This window comes from Panthera leo, chromosome D2 (assembly GCF_018350215.1).
Source record: "Panthera leo isolate Ple1 chromosome D2, P.leo_Ple1_pat1.1, whole genome shotgun sequence".
Taxonomy (NCBI): Eukaryota; Metazoa; Chordata; class Mammalia; order Carnivora; family Felidae; genus Panthera; species Panthera leo.
In genome coordinates this window covers 50,420,729-50,442,676 of record NC_056689.1, presented here as the reverse complement: position 1 = coordinate 50,442,676, position 21,948 = coordinate 50,420,729, and positions in this window count along the sequence as shown.

Sequence of the window (21,948 nt, the reverse complement as noted above, 5' to 3'; positions counted from 1 at the left end):
TGTGAAATTGTATTTTGTTGGTTAAATCTACATTTCCTAGTGTTGGTTAATACGTAATGCCAGCAAAGTTGACCATTGTTTCACATTCCTGTTCCTTTGTTCATTTTTGTTAGGTCATGAGATTGTAGAGTTTGCCTAAAAATTCAGAATAACAATTCTTTTGGGTTCTATGCACTGCAAATAACTTATTTCAGTCTTTGATTTCCTTTTAAGTTCATTTGTGGGTTCTTTACAATGAATAAAAATTTAATTTTAATGCGATAATACAATACTAATCCGTTCCTTATGGTTTGTTCTTTTTCTGTGTTTTACTTAAAAGCTTCTTTTCTATCCATGTGCAAAATATAGTCTCTATATTTTCTTCTTAAATTATTAAAATTTCGTTTTGTTTGGGTGGCTCAGTCGATAGAGCATCCACCTTTTGATTTTGGCTCAGAGAATGATCTAGGGTTGTGGGTCAAGTCCCTTGTTGGGCTCCGTGCTGTGTGTGGAGCCTGCTTGGGTCTCGGTCTTTCTCTCCTCTCCCTCTCTCTCAGTCTTCCCCCACCCCCCACTCCTCTCCCCCTCTCATGCTCTCTCTCTCTCTAAAATTAAAATGTGACTTTAAACATTTATTTATTCAACAACTCAACTCATCAGAAATAGCCATGAAGAAAATGGATAAAATATTGCTGTGTTGTTTCCCTAGCACTCTTTCAAATCCATCTACCATATTGGGGGACTATATTGAATTTTAAAGAACATGAAACTTAGCATTAGAAGACCTTATACTTGATTCTAATCTGCCACTTAGCTGTTCTGTGTCTTTGAGTTACATAATCTCTATTAGTCTCATATTTATTCATTTCTAATTATAACTTCTCACTGGATTAAAATTAAATTCATGTGATTATGTATTACAAATTGTAAAACTACAGGTAAATTTTTTTTAAGGTTTACTTATTTTTGAGAGAGCGAGAGTGTGCATGAGTGGGAAGGGGCAGAGAGAAACAGGGAAAGAAAGAATCCCAAACAAGCTCTGCACTGTCAGGGCAGAGCCTGACAGGTGGCTCGAGTTCACGAACTGTGAGATCATGAACTGAGCCAGAAATCAAGAGTCAGACACTGATAGAACCACCCAGGCACCTGTACAAAAACATATTTTAATGAATATTGTTTTTTGAATTTCCAAGCAGGGACTTCCTGTTAAAAATACTGACCAATGCTCATGTTTCATTCATTGACTGAACTGGTGTTTATTGATCAGCTTTCAAATGCCAATTTCACTCTTCCTGAGAGCAAATTTTAGAGCCAGGTTAGGTGAAGGCAAGAAAAGCAACAGTCATCATTCTACTTCAAAATCACTACACATGAAAAATTTGTTTTGTGTCTCTATGAGATTCAGTAACTAAAAATAGAAAAACATTAATTGTTTATCTGCATATTTTGAATATTTTTAATTTCTGCTGAGATCATCTACATGATTATCTAGATGATTTTTCTCCTACTATTGGAGCCAATTACCATATAAGGCCTGTAGACATAGCTAGCGCACTGCTACTTTGAAAACCATATAGTAAATAAAAGTGGTCCACACTGGTCTATAAGATGCCCAAAATATCCAGAGCTTGAGCAAGATCAACCAGCCTTTTTGGCTACCACATTAACTGATTCAGAAGGTCTGATGAGCAATTTTATGACCTCTGTGGGGAGCATATGTTGTTATAAATGAAACATCAGCTGCCAAGTGGTCTACCTTGGTCATTCAGCCTTAGATAAGAAAGCACATACAAATCAGCATGTTCATGTTGTTACCATGGTGACCATTCTGCTAAATGGATATCTTGAAAGATGCTGAGCATAAGACGGTTGTTTTAAAAGCAGGACTGGTAAAACCTATGTTTATATCACAGATTTGGTTTCAGTAGGAACTGAGTTGTGCCCCTATTGTGTGGCCAGATGTTTTATATCACTCTTTTCATAAAGCAGAAAGTCTGCTTCACAGGCATTTCTTGTTTATGGATATTAGCATTCAGATGTTTCAACAGAATATTTTAAATTGGTTTCATGTAGTTGTTTGTATTGAGGGAAGAATCTCTGAAATGTATCAACCAAATCTCTGAAATACTGTTGTATATACAAAATTTAGCATCTTAAATTTTTTGTTTATATTTCATTGAGATATAATAGACATAAAACGTGGAAGTTTAAGGTGTGCAGCATGTTGATTTGATACATTTATATATTGCACTATGATTACCACCGTAGCATTAGCAAACACGTCTTTTATGTCCCATAAGATTGTGGTGAGAACATTTAAGATGTAGTTTTTTAGCAACTTTGAGGCATATAACATGGTGTTGCCAACTATAATCACTGTGTGCTGCATCAGATCTCCAGAACTTCTAATTGCAAGTTTGTACCCTTGACAAACATCACCGTCATTCCCCTAGTTCGCAGCCCCTGGCAAACACTATTCTACTCTCTGCTTTGATTCCACATATACTTGATATCATGCAGTATTTGTCATTCTCTGACTTCTTTCACTTAGTACAGTGCCCTCAAAGTCCATTCATGTTGCAAATAAGAGGATTTCCTTTTTTCTCATGGTGGAATAATATTCCATTGTATGTATCTAACACAACTTCTTCATTAATCTGTTGATGAACACGTAGGTTGTTTACCTATCTTGGTTACCTTGAATATGCAGTGAACATGGGAATACAGATATCTTCTTTGACATCCTGTCTCATTTCTTTTGGATATATACCCAGAAGTGGGATTTCTTGATCAAATGGTAGTTCTATTTTTAATTTTTTGAGGAAACTTTATTCTGTATTCCACACTTGATCTTAGCCAAAAGGCCGAGAAGCGATCTGTATTCTATAGTGACTGAACCAATTTCTGTTGATATACTGAACAGTGCACAAAGTTTCCTGTTTCTCCACATCCTCATCATCACTTGCTATCTCTTCTTGATAGCTAGTCTAACAGTGGTAAGATTGAATCCCATTGTCGTTTTGATTGGCATTTTCCCTGATTAGTGATGTTGAACATCTTTTCATGTATCTAACCTGTTGGCCATGTGTGGAAAAATGTCTGTTGAGTTTTTCTTTGGAAGACCTGCATCTTCTTTGGAAAAAGGTCTATTCAGTTCCTCTGTCAATTTCTTAAGTTATCGTTTTATTATTGAGTTGTATGAGTTCTTTATATATTGTGGATACTAACTACTTATCCAATATGTGGTTTACCAAGATTTTCACCCATTCCATATGTTGCTTTTTCATATTGTCAATGATTACTTTTGCTTTGCAGAGGCTTTTTAGTTTGGTAAGTCCCACTTGTTTGTTTTTGATGTTGTTGCTTGTGCTTTAGATCTTACATTCAAAAAAATCATTGCTGAAGACCAATGTGAAGGAGGTTTTTCTCTGTTTGCTCAAGGAACTCCACAGTTTTATTTTATGTTTAAATTTTAACACATTTTAATTTTTATGAGTGATGTAAGATACAGATTCAATTTCATTCTTCTCTGATTATCCAGTTTCTCCAACACCATTTATTGAAGAGACTATTTTCCTGTTGAATATTCTTGGCTCCCTTAACAAACATCGGTTAACTGTGTATGTGTGGGTTTATTTCAGGGCACATTCTATTCTATTTCATTGGTGTGCAGGGGTCTATTTTTTAGGCCAGTACCATACTGTTTTGGTTACAATAACTTTGTAGTATAGTTTGAAATCCGGAAACGTGATACCTCCAGCTGCTTTGTTTACTTTCTCAAGATTGCTTTGGCTATTTGAGGTTGTATGAGATGCCATACAAATTTTAGGACTTTTGTTTTTCTCTTTCCTTGAAGAGTATGTCTGATGTTGAGGGCTTACTGTCTTCTCATCAAGTCAAATGGCTTTCTCTAGTGTATAAAAGCAGTAACAAGTTATTATGAAACATTTTTGTTAGTGTGTTTTGTCTAATTTAGACAACTATTTAAATTGTCTAATGTATGAAATACTGAGAATGAAAAGTATATTAAAATTAAGTGCTATGTATATAAGCACCATTATGTTTTTTCATTTTTTTTATCATAAGTGTAGTTTTAAATTCCCTTCCCCCACCCCCACCCAGCTCTGATAACCATCAATTTGTTCTCTCTAGTTAAGCTTGTTTTTTGATTTGTCTTTTTTTCTTTGCTCGTTTTTTTCTTAAATTCCATATGAGTGAGACCATAAGGAATTTGTCTTTCTGACTTATTTCATTTAGCATTATACTCTCAAGCTGTATCCATTTTGTTGCAAATGGCAAGATTTTATAGCTTTTTATGGCTGAATAACAGTCCTTTGTGTGTGTGTGTGTGTGTGCGCGCGTGTGCGCGCGCGTGTATAAAACTTTATCCACTTATCTGGATGGACACTTGGGCTGCTTCCATAGTTTGGCTATTGTAAATAATGCTTCAATAAACATAGGGGTGCGTGTATCCCTTTGAATTGGTGTTTTTGTATTTTTGAGGTAAATGGTAGTGCAATTCCTGGATTGTAGGGTGGTCCCATTTTTAATTTTTTGAGGAAATTCCACAGTGTCCTCTAATGACGAGTGATGTTGAATGTCTTCACATGTGTCTGTTGGCCATCTGTGTATTGTCTTTAGAGAAATGTCTATTAATGTCTTCTGCCCATTTTTAAATTGGACTATTTGTTTTTTGGGTGTTGAATTGTATCAGGTTTTTGAAATATTCATTTATTTTGAGAGAGATCTAGAGAGATACAGTCCATGAGCAGGGGGCAGGGGCAGAGAAAGAATCCAAAGCAGACTCCATGTTATCAGTGCAAAGCTTGATGTGGGGCTCGAATCCACGAACCATGAGATCATGACCTGAGCCAAAATGAAGAGTCAGAAGATTAACCACTGAGCCACCCAGGCACCCGATTTGTAACAGTTCTTTATATACTTTGGATATTAACCCTTTATCAGATATGTCATTTGCAAATATTGTCTGCCATTCAGTAGGTTGTCTTTTAATTTTGTTGATTGTTTTCTTTGCTCTGCATAAGCTTTTTATTTTGATGTTGTCCTGATAGTTTATTTTTGCTTTTATCTCCCTTGCTTCAGGAGATACATCTGGAAAAATGTTGCTATAGCTGATGTCAGAGAGATTATTGCCTGTGCTCCCTTCAATGTTTTTATGGTTTTAGGTCTCACATTTAGGTCTTTAATCCATTTTGAGTTTATTTTTGTGTATGGTGAAAGAAAGTGGTCCAGTTTCATTGTTCATCATGTGGACGTCCAGTTTTCCCAGTACCATTCTTTGAAGAGACGGTCTTTTTCCCATTATATATTCATTCCTCCTTTGTCAAAGATTGACTGTATAATTGTGGCTTTATTTCTGGGTTTTCTTTTCCATTGATCTTTGTGTCTATTTTTATGCTAGTACCATACTGTTTTCATTACTCCCACTTTGTAATATAACTTGAAATCTGGAATTGTGAAACCCCCAGTTTTGTTTTTCTTTACCAAGATCGCTTTGGCCTTTCAAGATCTTTTGTGGTTTCATACAAATTTTAGGATTGTTTCTTCTAGTTCTGTGAAAAATACTGTTGGTGTTTTGATAGGGATTGCATTAAATGTGTAGATTGCTTTGAGTGATACAGACATTTTAACAGTATTCTTCCAGTTCATGAGCATGTCAAGTCTTTCCATTTCTCTGTGTTTGAATTTCTGTCATCAGTGTTTTTATAGTTTTCAGAGTACAGGTCTTTTACCTCTTTGGGTTAACTTTGTTCCTAGATGTTTATTGCTTTTGATCTAGTTGTAAATGTTTTTACTTAACATTTCATTCATTTTTGATAGCATGAGCAAGGGGGAAGGCAAAGAGAAAGGGAGACAGAGGATCTGAAGCAGGTTCGGTGCTGACAGCAGCGAGCCCCATGCGGGGCTTGAACTCATAAACTGCAAGATAATGCCCTGAGCTTAAGTCAGAGGCTCAACTGACTGTGCCACCCAGGCACCCCCAAATGATTGTTTTCTTAATTTCACTTTCTGGTGCTTCATTATTAGTGTATAGGAATGCAACAGTTTTCTATACATTGATTTTATATCCTGTGACTTTACTGAATTCATTTATCAGTTCCAGTTGTTTAGTGTAGTCTTTAGGGTTTTCTGTAGATAGTATCATGTCATCTGCAAAAAGAGCTTCATTTCTTTCTTACCAATTTGGATGCCTATAGGATTGTTTTGTATCTGTGAAAATGCCACTAGAATTTTGATAGGGATTGCACTGAACCTATAGGTGGCTTTGGGTAGTATGATACTATTCTATTATAGCTTAATCTAATGTTTTCTCTGCGTGTCTGTCACTCCCAAGACAAGTATCATCAGTGCCTAGTGCTGTTTCTACATAGAAACAAGGAGGTTATAGTCGGTTACATATACTTCTAAGTGGAGCTCACTGCTACTAGTTCTCATTCCAACAAAAAATAATTGGCTTGTCTGTAAGAATGACTTGGGTCACAGTAGGAGGAATTTGTTGCTTGATGAGGGGCTAGGCAAGGATATAATTTATCATCCCAACAGGGTTGATTTTGAGAGTGAAAGAAGATGCAAAAATGATCTTAAAATTGTGATTTTTGAAATATGAACCAAATAGTCACATCATATTGATAAAAGTCTAAAATAGTTTTCTTGAAAATCTGTTTTCAAAAAAAAAATGTTTAAGTACATAAATGGAGGAAAATATACCATGCTAGCACTACTTTAAAAAAAAAACAGATTCTATTAATTTCAGAAAGAGTAGACTTGGGAGCAAGGAGAGCTAATTCCTCACATGTATGTAACTAACAAAACAATGTCAATTTAAATGAGGCAAAAACTAATAGAATTGCAAGGAAAAACAGATGAATCAAGTATCCTAGCTGGAGCCTCATCATACCTTTATCAGAAGTAGACTGATCTAGCAGGCAGAATACCAAGAAATCAAGTAAAATACTAGGCAATAATAACACCATCGATCTACTGGATATAATTGACCATCTATAGACTACTTATTCTGATGACAAAAGAACAATCCCCTCAAGCTCAGAACATTCTGGGCCATACGACCTATCTTAACAAATTGAAAAAAATACGGTGTCTGCCTCTGAATCAAAATGGCATTAAACTAAAAATCGGCAGAAGGATAAGTGGAAAATCCCAGAATACCTAGAAATTAAACAACACACTTCAAATAACACATGGGTTAAAAAAGAAATCTCAAGAGCAATTAAAATCTATTTTAAACTAACAGAAAATCAAAACATACCGATTTGTGGAATGCCCCCAAAACAGCCCCTAGCGGGAAATTCATAGCATATGATATATATATTAGAAAAAAAAGGATAAAAGAGCTAAAATCAATATTCTAAGCTTATACTTTGAGAAACCAGAAAAAGAAAATCTGAAGTGAGCAGAACGAAAAATTAGAGCAGAATCAATGAAATGGAAAATAGGAACTCAGAGAAAATCAAGAATATGAAAAAATGGTTCCTTGAAAGGGTTAATAAAATTGATATGACCTGTTTTTTTTTTTAAGTAAGTGAATTTAAGTTAGAATTTTTGAAGACTTTCTATAGAACATATGGACAGAAAAATCTACTTAAATCACTATTTGAGTTTCCCCGAAGACCCGTAAAACTTACAAGTGATTTTTATCTTAGACATGGGTTTGGTAAGTCTGAGAAGAATCCTAGCAAGAGAAGTGCTTCATAGGTGAGAGATGTTGTTTGGGATTTTTTCGTTGGTTTTAAATAACATGAAAGAGAATAGTTGTACAAACTTACACACAGGTCTGGCCAACACCACAGGAAGAGAAAAAAGGGTAATTGTGTAGTGGCAACGTGGTATTGTGCAGAAGAAGGGTGGATGAACTTAGGCAACTCACCCCACCTGTCTGGGCCTTTCCTCATCAGTAAGATGAGAATAGTGTCCTACTTCTCATGTACAACTGCAGTGGACTTTGATGAATGTACTGTGCCAAGGTCATTAAAATTTTTGAGCAGAAACAAAAGAGGAAGGAAACACCATGCATCAGATGAGATGCAAATGTATCAGCCATAAAACACTTAGGATACCCTGTGAGGAGCTACATGAGCCTGCCTTGGTAAAGCATCCTGTTTCAGGAATTTATCTTAACTTCTTCTCTGTGGCATGTAGTCTTTTATTCTTGGTCCTTTTTTGGGTAATTTCCTCTCATGCCACCGGTGAGTTGACACATCAGGAACATGTCTCATAGTACAACATTAAAAGATATTATGCCTGAGGGGGTGCCTGGGTGGCTCAGTTGGCTAAGCATCCGACTATGGCTCAGGTCATGATCTCGGAGTTCATGAGTTCGAGCCCCACATAAGGCTCTGTACTGACTATGCAGAGCCTACATGGGATATTCATTCTCTCTCTCTCTCTCTCTCTCTGCCCCTATCCCCCCCCCCCCAAAATAAATAAATTTAGAAAAAAAGACAGTATGCCTGAGCTAGCCTGTTCTAATGCTTAATGAGAAAAAGCCCATTCTTTCTTAAATAATCATTGTTAGCCCTTGGTGTCAATATTAGGGAGTAGGCTAAGGGTAGAAAATGAGAAGGCCCTAGGACATATTTTAACTAAAAATCTGCCTTACATGTTCTCAGGCCTTTCTGTTATATTTCCTTTCTACCTCCTTTACCTGAGGTCCTTGGGAAGCCCGTGCTATCAGAATGTCCTAAGACACTATGACGCTAAGATTTCTCAACCTGACCTGCTGTACTTCTCAAAAGGCCACAAATTCCTACCTCCCATTTCCACTCAAAACCTCCATGTTTTCTCTACAGCTAGCTCAGACCTGCGTATGGCAAAAAGATGCTGCTTAAACCAATTCACAGAAAGATTTAAATGACTGATCCTTAACAACCCCGCCCACCTAGCCAAGATATTTGCATTTGAGGAAGAGGAAGCTTGTTAACTCAAATAGGTCATCAGTGAGATGGTTAGATGACATATCAAAGGGAAGAGTGGGGGAGGGGGAATCAGACTTTGACAGGAAAAGAGGTTTAGGGAATAATAGAAGAAATTAAACTCAGTTTTGTGTGGCTGATTCCCAAGGGTGGTTTACTCTGGTCTCACAAATACTTCAGTGTATCAAGATTAATACCAATGGTTCTCACGCTGCCATGCAAATAAGGGTGAACGTGCGTGTCCACATAGGTGTGTGAGTGTGTGTGCGTAGGTATAAAGGAAGCTAGTTTGATGACAGGGACAATAGTGTTGAATTCTTGTAGACTGAGGCCTGCCCACTTTTGATGCCTCATTGTGGTTTAAAATAAAAATCTAGCATTTACATGGAAGGTCGTAAATGTGAAAGAGACATTTTCTTCTGTTTGACTAATTGTGTCATGTGTCAGTAAGAGACAGACAGCACAGGGCATCATTGGGATGACTGTATTGGTTAACCTTTGCTGAGCAACAAACCACCCTACAATATAGTGCCTTAAAGCAGTAATTTTTCATTTTCTCATGATTCTGTGGGTCAGCAATTTGAGATGAGCTCTGGTTTGTATGTACTGATTTTGCCTGGGCTCACCTATAAGGCAGCAGTTGGATAGGGGCTGGATTGTTTAAGGCAGACTCATTCAACATGCCTTGGATTATGTGGGCTTTCAGCTGTATACCTTCAATGTCCTCCACATAATGTCTCCATCAGGCTAGCTTAGACTCATTCACATGATAACACTAATTGCAGGAAGGCAAGAATTGAAGCTTTAAAGTTGCTCCTGGCCGGGATGCCCGGGTGGCTCAGTTGGTTAAGTGTCCGACTTTGGCCTAAGTCATGATCTCATGGTCCATGAGTTTGGGCCCCACATCGGGCTCTGTGCTGACAGCTCAGAGTCTGGAGCCTGCTTTGGATTCTGTATCTCCGTCTCTCTCTGCCCCTCCCCCATTTGTTCTCTCTCACTCACTCTCTCTCTCTCTCTCTCTCAAAAATAAACATTAAAAAAAAAAACAAACAAAAAAAAACTGTGGCCAAGGCTCGGAATATATGAAGTGTTACTTCTCACTTCTGTCACATTCTGTTTACCAAAGCAAGTAGCAGAGTAGCTAGAATGTAGGGACGGATGGAGAAAGAGCCCCACTACTTGATGAAGCCAGCTGCAAAGAGCCACTTTCTAACCTTAGAAATAATAGCACAAAAGGTTTTAAGTGATTTTCTATTTGAGGTGTTTGCTTTATTGTTTTCCCCATCCTCTCTTTAGTCCAATGAGATTTTCTTTTCATTTGTACAAAAGTCACAGTAGGAGGGCTCATGTTCCAATTATAAACTAGGCTTATGAGAACTGAGATGTTAGGTTGCTGATTATCCCATTTTAGGGAAAGTGAACAAAGCTGGACTTTATAGTTTTTAGAACATTATAGGAATGATATGTGATCTGTCTTTTCCAATAAATGGTTTCTAGTGGCACTCTTGGGAAGAAGTATAATCACTAAAAATTCATTATGTATCTCCCAAAGTTTTTATTTTAAGCTGTTTGACCAGATGTGCCAAGTTATTTGCTTTACACGTTTTCCAAATATTGACTTCTTTAAAGGATGTGTTTAGCTTGCATCCCTTGGGACACAGATTTATATTTCCCTACCACTCTTAATAAGGCTTGAAAGCTATTTTTTTTCTGGTTGAACATCTTATTTCCATTTTTCAGGGTAAAAGGAAAACTGTTTATGGGACTATTTTATTAGTGTTTGTAATGAGAACATGTATAAGAAGCATTGATTTCTTGTGGTAAGCTTCTGGTTGTGGTTAATTAGGGAATGAATGTCAGAGCTACAATTATGTTCTGAGAAGCTCATCTAAGTGTCTCCAAATCTAGCTTTGCATGACCTGGCTGTGCTTGTAAAATAAGGAATCAGAGACTCGGTCTATGATTGGCCCTAGAATCAGCAGTTTTGAAGAAGAACAAATAACTGTTTTGAGTCTCACCTTCCAAACAATGGAGATAGGGGGTATAATGGGAACAGGACCTGTCGTAAGACAATAGAGCAAAAGAGCAGCCTCTGGATACCGAAGGGTCCTTGTCCCTTCAGAGTCTAGTCTTATACTGCAGTCTTTTCCGTCTGTTTTTGTCCTATCAAAAGTACAATGCTTTGGAGATAAGTGTTCTGATTACATGTATGACAACTTCTCTTCCCCATAATGCCAAATTTATGATTATAATCTAGTCCTCAAGGATTCTTTCATTCTGTTTCATTTTGTTTCCAGATACATTTTCATGTGTGTGCTCTCTCGCTGTCTCTCTCTCTCTCTTTTTACTCATTTCTATTTTTGTTTTCTGGCACGATAAAAAATTTTTGATTAAAAAAACGAAAAATGAATATTCCTCCTATGACTTGAGTTGGATTATATAGAAAGTCAACATGACCACCTATGTTAAACCATCTATTGTTCTAGCAAAAAGCAAAACTTCCAATGAACATGTATCATTTGCAAATCATCTCTCAAAATCAAGAGAAGTTTTGTACTTGAGCTGATTTAAATAAATTTGATGTATATATTTTTTACATCGCTTAGCTCATTTGATGGAAACAATGAGCTCAAGGAAAGTGAGTTCCTGTTGCCGTTAGAAGTATCTGTTTCTCCAGTGTGTGCTACTAAATAAGATAATGTCTAATGAAGTTTCTATGACTCAATGGACATTGTATACTTAAAAGACTCTTTGTCACAAGTGTAAATAGTTCGTAATATCTCACACAAGATATTTATCATTTCATAAATGTCATCTCTTGAGAAGTCCCAAAAAGTTGGTCGTCTTAGTTCCATTCTAAAAATATTGCAACAAACTTACTGAGATTAAGTATAACCATATGAAATTTTTTTCTTGATTTTACATTTATTCTTTATACATTTAATCCCACTACGAATGGTGCCACACACATTCACCTACTTTACTTCCTCAATTTAATTTTTACATTGTTATGGCTATGTCACTATCAGTTGCAGCTGAATCCTTTGACATACGATGATGACATGTCCTTTCTTATAAATGAACGTAACAGCTACATTTATGTTCTGAGAAGTTGACCTAGATGTCTTGAGCTCTACCTCTGCATGACCTGGCCATGCCTGTAAAACAAGATAATCAGAGATGCAATCTATGAGGTGTTATTGACTATAAGTTGTACGTGTTTAAGGTATGTAGTGTGGTATATGGGGTGATGGAGTTATAGGATACAGAGTTTCAGTTAATGATGAAAAACTTCTTGAGATCTCATGTACAATATGGTAACTATTGTTAACAATATTGTATAAAAGATTTGCTAAATGAGTATTCTCATCTTGTGTCCTCACCGCATGTACCCAAAATGGTAAATACGTGAAATTATGAATATGTTAATTAGCTTGATTGTAGTAATCATTACACAAGGAATCTTTCATCGTCCTGCTTCTATTCCAAATCTGCCTTTTCTTTCCAGTTCCTGTTCGGCTTCTCACATCCAAAATTGATCTTCATATTACCAAATCTGATAGTCATTTTTCTATGCTTGTTTTATTTGGCTTCTAAGGAACAGTTAATATCACTGGTCACTGTATCCTTTCTGAAGTTTTTTCTGGTTTCTGTGATGCAGTCTTTCCTGGACTCTGTTTCCTTGTTAACTCAGTACTTCTGCTTGAACTCTGAATGCTGGCATTTCCCAAATCAGCCTTGCAATTCCTTTTTTTTCTAGCTTCACTCTCTCACTACACAGTCTTATCCACTTTCATGATGTTAAATGCCAACTGTGTCCTGACTTTCACATTTTTACCACTAGCCCTGGTATAATCCTGGAATTAGATTAGAACACTTCTACTTACAATTAGATGTCTAATAGGTGTCTTAAATCTAACAAGATCAAAACAGAACTGTTGACTCTGCAACCTGTTCCTCTCTCTGCTTTCCCCAATTCAAAACAGCATCATCCTTCTCCTGGTTTACTCAAACTAAAAATCCAGGCACCATTTTTTAAATTTTTTCCCCATCTCAAATTAAACCAATAACAAAGTTTACTTACTTTATCTCCACCATGTATTCAGAATCCATCCACACTTTCTATTTCAAAGTCTACCCAGGTCCAGTCTACTCTTATCCCTTACCTCACCCACTATTGCATTGACCTTTTCTCCTTATTCCATGATTGCATACTATTTTTTGTTTGTTTCTTATCACTAGAGAAATTTTTTTTTAACGTTTATTCATTTTCGAGACAGAGACAGAGTGCGAGCAGGGGAGGAGCAGAGAGAGGGAAACACAGAATCTGAAGCAGGCTTCAGGCTCCAAGCTGTCAGCACAGAGCCCGATGAGGGGCTGGAACTCAAAAACAGGAGATCATGATCTGAGCCAAAGTCAGACACTTAACTGACTGAGCCACCAAGGCATTCCCTCACTAGTGAAATTTTTAAACATACACAAAACTAGGGAGAACATTACAATGAATCTCCGTGAAAACTTCCTCTAGTGTCAATAATTAATACCCTCCCAGTCTTGTTTCGTCTGTTGCCTTCACTTTCTCTTTCCCAATCGATGAAGTGTTGTAAAAGAAAGCACAGACTTTATTTAATTTCACTGTAAATATTCCAGTATGTATCAGCAGAAAGTGACGTATGTTTTTGGCATAACTATAACACCACTATCCACTTAACAAAAACACCAGGAATTCTATTACATCATTCAATGTTCAGCCCACTCTTAAATTTCCTAGGTAGTGTCCAAAATACCTTCGTGTGGTTGTTCTGTTTTAATAAATCTTCAGGTAAGGTCCACACTTTGCATATGCTTCTTGGGTCACTTTTAATCTAGAATAGCCTCTTATATCTTCCATTTGTTAAACCAGTTTATTGGTCCTATAGTGTTAACTGCATTCTGGATTTGGCTGATTGAATCTTCATAGTTCTTTAAACATACTTGTCTCTCCATGTTTTTTTTTTTTTTTCCTTAGATTGTTAGATTGAAAGACTTGATTATATTCAGGTCCGGTTTAGTTTGGACCTTACAGGTGATGCGCTATGTACTTCCAGTTGTATCATACCAGGACTATCTAATATCTGGTTGTCCCCCTTGAAGTGATAATGAGATTAATCTGTGGAGCTCCCGTGATAACAGATTGGTCCACTAGTTATAGAATTCCCAAATAACTTTTTTTTTTTTTAAGGATTCCTCCACCTTTTTCTTTTTACCTTGAAATGGCTACAATTTGATTCAATTTTTATTTGAGAAGAAACTATAAAACAATGTTTTTTAGTTTTTGTTGTTTGTTTGTTTTTTGTACCAAATAACTTTTTGTTTAAGTGTTCTAGGAACCAGGGATGGCCACTGCCTAGATCCATGATTTCAGTATTGGTTACAAAAAGCAATTTTAAAAAATTTGTCCTTTTACCTGCATATATTGACTGAAATTCCTCTATAAAGAACTTTCCCTCAGTAACTATATTATCCTGAAGGCCACTTTATATAGGAAAGATAAGATGAATGTTTGATCTTTGCTCTTTGTTTACCAATTTTCAGAATAATGAGCCAGTGCTTTGGAAACTTACAAGAAGAAAAATTTTAAATTTTTTTGTTTTTATTGTCATTATGAATTTGCATGTTTGATGGGTGTGAGTCTATGAAATCTACTTCATATTATTTACCCCATTACAATGTTACTTCTCCATTTTTTTAAGTTCATTCATTTTGAGAGGGACAGAGTGAGTGGGGGCAGGGGAGAGAGAATCCCAAGGAGGCTCTGCACTGTCAACATGGAGCCCGATGGGGACTCAAACTCTGGAAATGTGAGATCATGATCTGAGCAGAAACCAAGACTTGGATGCTTAACCGACTGAGCCATCCAGGCACCCCTCACAATGTTACTTTTATAATACATTCACTGCCCTGCAGCCAGTGTGCTCTTTGAAAAATTCAAATCACATGTGCCTGTCTGTCACTTACTATTCTCCAGTGTTTTGCCATTACAATTGAAACGTTCCCCAAATTCTTTACCCTAGAAAGACCTACCTAGCCTGCCCTGCTTAGTTTTCTGACTTGACTCATACAGATCTCCCTCTTCAGCATTAGTGCTACTGTTTCTGAAATACCTGTCTTTCAGGGACCATGCCCTGTCTGCTTTCTCTGTCAGTGCTGTTATTCCTGACCTTTGCACATGTCCTTCTGTGGCCACCTAGTTATTTTCCATCAAATCACCTGCCATGTATTCTTGGTATAGAACTCCCTGATGTTTTCCTTAATAATCTTTTTTTCTTTTATCTTTGTTTTTCTCTCTCTCTTGGACTTTAAGTCCTATTGAGAGCAGGGATCTTGATTATCTTGCCCACCATTGAATCTTTATTGCCTAAAAGAAGCCTAGCACTAGCCTCTTGGTAAATATATTTTTAAGTGTTTATTTATTCAAGAATGCACATGTGTGCACAAGTGGGGGGAGGGGCAGAGAGAGAGAGAGAGACAGAGACAGAATCTGAAGCATGCTCCAGGCTCTGACCTGCCAGCATGGAGTCTGATGCGGCGCTTAAAGCCATGAACTTTGAGATCATGACCTGAGCCGAAGTTGGATGCTCAACCCACTTGGCCACCTAGGCTACCCTCAGTAAATACTTGAGTGACTGACTGAATGAATGAAGGACTCAGCCAATTTAAGGCTGAATCCCTCCGGAAAAAAGGACCCTTGAGGTCCACATACAGACTAGTGACTTCTTGGTGGAAGGCAAGTCTGCCGTAGTGCTGAGGAGGCTGGGATTGCCCCAACCCAAGGGTGCCAAGTGCCAACTTAAAAGTGAATAGAGGAAAAAAACCTTTTTGAATAACTTCACATAAATAGAAAAATAAATCAAGGCAATTTATTTTTAAATCTTGTTAGTCTTTCACAACAGAAGTATAAACTTCAACTAATAGTAATTTAAGTTTTACAGTTTGAAAACTTGTTTCCTATTGTTAGCAGTGCCATAAAATTTGTTAAAATTTCATCATATTGCAGAGGAACACACAGATCTTTTGGTGTTTCTTATTTGTCACTGCATAAAATTTCATGTTGCAAGGAAATTGCCAAACGACTTCTAGACTGACATGCTCAATAGAAAAACTGTCCAAAAATAGAATAAAAAAACCCCACTTTTATCTTTTGGTTTTTTTTTTTAGAGAGAGAGTATAAGCAAGGGAAAGGGGCAAATGGAGAGAGAGAATCTTAAGCAGACTCCATGCCCAATGCAGAGTCTGACTTGGGGCTTAATTTTCATTTTAAACATTACTTTAAATATACTTTAATGAATAAAGCATTTGTGTTTCCTACTGCAGCAACTATTTGAAGTTTAATTTTGCCCAGTTTGAGGAGGTGGTAATTGATTCTAATTATTCACAATTTTCCTTTCACTAAAATGCACCAAAGCAAAGAGGGGGAAAAAACTCATGATCTGGAAAAATGGGTAAAAATATCCACGAGGAGGAGGCATTTCACAGAGAAGGAAATATGAATGGTAAACCAGTACCTAAATAGCTGTGGAACCTCATTACTAACCAGAGGAACATAAAGTGAAGACCATAGTAATTACACTTTTGCACACGATATATTGGCAAAAGTTTAGAAGTAAAATTTCCAAGTATGAGTGAAGATACAAATCAAAGAAAATTCATAAGCAATTGTTGGTGAGTAAACTGATAAACAACTGTGAAAAACACCCAGGTGCTGTCCTAAAAAGTTGCAAATACAGATATGCTCTTACACAAATTTCCCATTCCCACTCGTGTACCTTGGAGAATCTCGTGACGATTGACAATGAGACATGTAAAAGAATATTTGTAAAAACTTGTTTTAAGTTTTTTAAAAGGCACTGATACAAACTACAAATTTCCACTGGGAAGAAAATAAATAATAGTGTGTGTATATATATATATGGAAAGTAGAATAAAGTAACAAAGAATGAAGTAATGAATAAAATACAAATATATATTAAAAATATAAAATTGTATAATTACATATAATATATAAATTTTCAGTGTATAATATACATTGAATATATTAAATATATAACATAAATATAAGAATTAAAATATGTATTATATATGAATACATAACATGTAATTATATATGATATAAAATATATAATAAAGCAGAAAGAATAATAAAGAATAAAGTGGAAGGAATAAAAGAATTATAGCTACTCACAAGAACATGGATAAATCTTAAAACTACCATATTGAAGGAAGAAGGCAGATCTTGGAAGACTACGTAAAGTATACATTTTTGTAAAGTTTGAAGGAAGCAAAACTATGTTGCTTAGAGGTTTACATACATACACTAAAGTAATTCTTAAGGGAATTCAGCATTGGGGTTACTTCCGGGTGATTGGCAGGGCATCATAGGACACAGGTTTAATTTTATCTGTAATATTTAAAGGTGGCGGATTCATAGGTTTTGTTTATTATTTTACTCCAAATTTTATATATGTTTCTGCTGCCAGGAATGGATAATAGGTTAAGATCAACTTTTCCATAGAATCTGTCCAAAATGTATAAAATATCTGACTGCAGTTACTGGAAAACTATCAAGGAAGTGGGAATTTTCAGGCCATAGTCTCTAAGAACAAGGAAGCTAAGAGAATTATTTAGGCACTTGAGATATCACTTACCTGCTAGGTGATTACAGATTATTTAGAAAGGATACTGAATAAAAGGTGAAAAGCTGGGGGTGCCTGGGTGATAAGTGTTTGACTTCGGCTCTGGTCGTGATCTCACAGCTTGTGAGTTTGAGCCCCGTGTTGGGCTCTAACAGCTCAGACCTGGAGCCTGCTTTGGATTCTCTGTCTCCATCTCTCCCTGCCTTTTCCTCTCTCACTTTCTGTTGCTGTCTCTCTCAAAAATAAACAAACATGAAAAAAGAGAAAAACCAAGCATAGTTTTCATTAGTCTGTGGAGCTAGAAGGGAAAAGAAAGGAAGAGAAAGGGAAAAGAAACAGAAATCATGAAGGAGAAAGTTACTATTTCAAAATGAGATTCTGATGGGGTACACCATGTAATTTATGATGAATAGCAAATAGAATAGCTCTCAGAAGGACTGATGCCCATCTTTAAATCATCTCAAACCTAGTTCAGAAGACTTGCTCCAGCCTAGCTCCTTACAAGAAGCAAAATAAATTATTTCTGAAGGAAAATAACATCATACAGAACTTCACATTATCTCTACAATTTTTGACATGCAATGTTCAGCCCTTAATCAAAAACAGTGAGATTTACAAGCACATAAAACTGATCAAAAGCCAAGGGACAGTAAATATTAGAACTAAACCCAAAAGAAATACAGATACTGAAATTAAAAGGCACATACTTAATAAAAACACAAAATTATGCTTGATATGTTCGAAATTACAAATGGAGAATTTAAAAAGAAAACAAAAATAGCATATAACTAAGAAAATATAAAAACTGAAGCTAATAGAATGAGTTTAATTGGGAGATAGGATTGACAAAAATCTAGGCTCAAGTATGAGGGACAAAGGCTGGAAAATAGTAAAGGGAGTCTAAGAGGCATATGAAACACAGAGGAAAGGTGTCACAATGACTCAGTTGGTGCTCCAGAAAGATAATAAATAGGGCAGAATAAATATTTGAAGAGATAGTGACTAGTATCTTTTGTCAGGTTTGGAAAGTTATCAATCTACAGATTCAGTAAGTGCTAGTAACCTTAACTAGACCTCTAAGTAGAAAAATAACTAAAAACGTGTAAGTGCATCATAGGAAAAATGCTAAACATTAAAGACATCTAAACTATTCTAACGTTTATTTATTTTTGAGACAGAGAGAGACAGAGCATGAACGGGGGAGGGGCAGAGAGAGAGGGAGACACAGAATCGGAATCAGGCTCCGGGCTCTGAGCCATCAGCCCAGAGCCCGACGCGGGGCTCGAACTCACGGACCGTGAGATCGTGACCTGAGCCGAAGTCGGACGCTCAACCGACTGAGCCACCCAGGCGCCCCAGACATCTAAACTATTTTAAAAGCTGCCAGGAAACAAAAGAACATATCATCTGAGCAGGAGTAACAATAAGATTAGTGATGATTTCTCAACAGAAATAATGGCAGCCAGAAGACCATGGAATAATATCTTTCAAGTAGAGAATGATGCTGGACAACCTAGAATTCTATATAAGCAAATATAGGCTTTAAAAGTGAAAGAGATATAAAGAAATTTTCAGACAAGAAATTCAGAGCCTTTAATCACCAAATTCATACTAAAGAATATATTAAAGTTCATTCTTCAAACACAAATTATCCCCCAATGAGTACAAAGTTCTGCAAAAAGGAATAAAGAACAAAGGGGGTAAATATGTAGTAAAAACAAAATGTAGAGTTTATAATACAATAATATCTTGTGGGACTTAATACATAAATTGCATGCAATAATAGCACAAAATCTGGTGAGTAGCTAGGTGATATGAATTAAATTATTCTATGGTACCTGCATTTGCTGGAAGGTGATAGATTGCTCATTTTATAAAACTTTGATAAATGAAGGTTATAGATCATAACTTCACCATAACCACTAAAAGAATAGTAAAAGAATATATAACTAATAAACTAAGAAAGGGACCAGGAACAAAAAATAATGATAAAACCGCAAGGAAGAAAAGAAATCAAAGGAGAGATAAATACAAAACAAATATTAAGATGGATTTAAACTAAAGTGCAAGAAATATGGAATAAATAAATAAATGCTTCATTTAATTATTTTTCCTGTTTTTTTCTGAGATTGAGTGTGTGAGTGGGGGAAGGAAGGGCAGAGAGTGTGAAAACAGGATCTGAAGCAGGCTCTGTGCTGGCAGCAGAGAGCCCAACTCGAGGCTCAAGCTCCCAAACCGTGAGATCATGAGTCGAGCTGAAGTCGGACACTTAACTGACTAAACACTAAGGCACCCCAATGCTCCATTTTAAAAAAAACAATTGGGGTGCCTTGGGTGGATCAGTCATTTAAGCTACCAGCTCTTGATTTCAGCTCAGGTCATGATCTCACTGTTGTGAGATAGAGTCCCATGTTGAGCTCTGCCCTCACAATGTAGAGCCTACTTGGGATTCTCTCTCCCCCTCTCTTTCTCTCAAAACAAATAATAAATAAACTTTAAAAAATAAATAAAAAGGGTTGTCAGATTGGATAAAAGGAAATATACATGCTTCCTCAAGAGATAAAATTCCAGTATATGAATACACGAAGTTTCAACATAACTGAAAAATTTACAAAAATTATGAAAATTTGTGCCTATACTGATTTGACTAATTAAAATAATATTAAATAGAAAAATACAGGGGCCTCCTAGAACCTAGGAGGCTCAGTTAGTTGAGAGTCCGATTTCAGCTCAGGTCATGATCTTGCAGTTGATGGGTTTGAGCCCCACGTCAGACCCTGTGCTGACAGCTTGGAGCCTGGAGCCTGCTTCAGATTCTGTATCTCCCTCTCTCTTTGCCCCTCCCCACCCTCACTCTGTCTCTCAAAAATAAATAAACATTAAAAAAACTTTTTTAAAAAGAAAATGGATATTCATAATGAGAGATCAATCTATCAAAAAGATATAACACTTTAAATTTTTTGTATGTAATGGAATAGTTTCAATATCTATGAAGCAAAAGTTGACAGAAATATAAGATTGGTAAACATCTGAAAAGGTTAACAAAGAACAAAAGAGAGAAGACATATATAGCCAACTCAAGAATGAAAACAGAGGACACTCAGACAACATACGATACTATATTTGAAAATGTGGATAAGATGGAGACAGGAGTAAATAGAACATTTGATTAGTCCTATATGCTTGAAGAAAATTTAGAGAATTTGTGAAAGAATTTGTAAAAAGCTCCTAACAAAGGAACCCCCTAGCCCAGAAGCCCAGATGACTTTACTGGTCAACTCTACCAAATATTTACAGGAGAAGGAGCACAATCTTGCCCAAACTCTTGCAGAATTAATAGATAATACTTCCCAATTCATTTTATGACACCACCATCCCCAGAGAATGAGTGTATTATTTGCGTAATTAAAATTAACTTAAAATGTATGCATTTGTAGAGGATGAAGATATTTCTGGAAGGAGAGCCAAGAAACCACTAACAGAAATGGACTCCAAAGAGAATAGGCACTGGTGTAGGAGAAAAATTTACCCCTTATTATATATTTCTTAGTACTATTTGAATAGTACTTGGGTGTCACTGCTCCATCCTAAGAACTATTAAAAAGCTAAATAAACTAAAAACTCAATAACTTTTCTTAGATCTGTAAGAAAAGAGAAGTCCTGGAGAAAATCACTGCTTCCAACATTCAAGAGCCTGGCAGGCAAATATAAAGAGTCACAAGTTGCTAGAAGAAAGTATTAATCAAGCCCACCTAACCTAGGGGATGGGAAATACCCAACTCCACCCACATTAGCCATCATGTCCTACCCACCTAAGGGAATGGGGATACTGAGAAATGTGTGAAGTTCTCAGTCCAGAGGCTAAGGCTTACCAAAAGACTGGCCCTCATCATAGGATTGCAGAAGGCCTCCCGTTACCTACACTTTACTAGAACATGAGTAAGGCCTCTTTACAACAGTCAACTATTGACCTTGGGTGAGAATGAGAATGGGTCTAGATTCATGGCTGTAACAAATATGTTATGCTGGTGGGGGCGGTGGGTAAGGAGGATGCTATCCGTGTGAGGGGTCAAGGAGTAATACTTGTACCTTGAGCTCAATTTTGCTGTGAACCTAAAGCTTCTCTAAAAAATAGACTATTAAAATTAAAAAATAATTTGAAAGAGTTCCTTTGCATTTTTACTTAACTACATATACATGAATATTGAGAGATTGGTTTAGGACTATGGATTCTGCTAGGTGCTCCAGGATGAGGGAAGGGTAACTAACTGGTTGGTGGGTGACCTCAGCTACAGCCGTGAAGCTGGAAAAGGCCAAGGGAACCTAAATTCTTTACCAAATTCAAG